Below are 1,095 nucleotides of genomic sequence, written 5' to 3'. Positions count from 1 at the left end.
CTCTACCTGAGGCTAATTAACAGATATGCTGACTGTAAATAAAAGCAGGAGGTGGTAAACAGAAAAGAATAGGAAGTTTGATGGGGCTCCCAACTGATGCTGTGTGCCAATAAACATCAGCTGAAACTTAGATGCTGCTTTTGTACTCTCTTAAGGAAATCATTATTATCACATTATTCTGTAACACAGTCTAACCTAATCTCCATGCATCATACTAGGGAAGATATTTTTGATCAACTCTACATTTGTTAATTACAAAACCAAGCATATTGAAATTATTTTCTTTTACATACAGAGTGAAGCAGCTTATTTAAAAGTGCAAATTATGATATTTGGCTTTACTACCCATAAAACTAACAACTATTTCTTATATCCCAATCCAAATTAGTGAACCCTGTAATAATACTGTTTGTGTCAAAAACACCAGTGAGAGAGCACAAACAGCTGTGTAAAACAAACAAGAGACTGATATACACAATGGCAATTAGGCTTTTTAAGCACAGAAATGCTTTTTCAATTTACCCTCATCATTTCCTAAACCTGTAGAGGATATATCCCTTAACTCTCTGGGTTTTGGCACGAGATTCTTTATATGTATTTTCCCATAGCATTTTCCTTCACTGACTATTTCACAAATTTTCTGCCAATAAAGGGTTACCTGTAAGAAAAACAGTTTTGATAGTACTGAACATTGAAAAGATGGTGATATTCATTGTCCATTCTCTGCCCCACACCCCCGAAAGTTAACTCCCACTGCAAGTTGGATTTTGTTTGCTGCTCCTTAATCCCCTCTCCCATTTAAAGACCTGATTTGACAAACCTTTTCTCAAGCAAGCAGACACTTTAAAGTAACCAGGATCACTGACATGAGGATAGACTATTTTGCATGAGAAAGTTTTGCAGGATGTTATCTTCTCTTTTCCTTGAAGTTTAAGTAGTTACTACCTACTACTCAAATGAAAGAAATTTAATAGTCTCAGTCCAATTACTAGTGAAGGCATGTTTATTTTGCACCCAATTACTTCCCACAATTCTTCCAGTTTCAAAAGAGTGGAGAGATTTGGCAACTCTACTTGCTTCTCACTTCTTGACACT

The sequence above is a fragment of the Nipponia nippon genome, unplaced genomic scaffold, assembly GCF_047370975.1.
Source record: "Nipponia nippon isolate SJK-2023a ecotype South Korea unplaced genomic scaffold, ASM4737097v1 scaffold_1, whole genome shotgun sequence".
Lineage (NCBI taxonomy): Eukaryota > Metazoa > Chordata > Aves > Pelecaniformes > Threskiornithidae > Nipponia > Nipponia nippon.
This window is presented reverse-complemented; position numbering follows the sequence as displayed.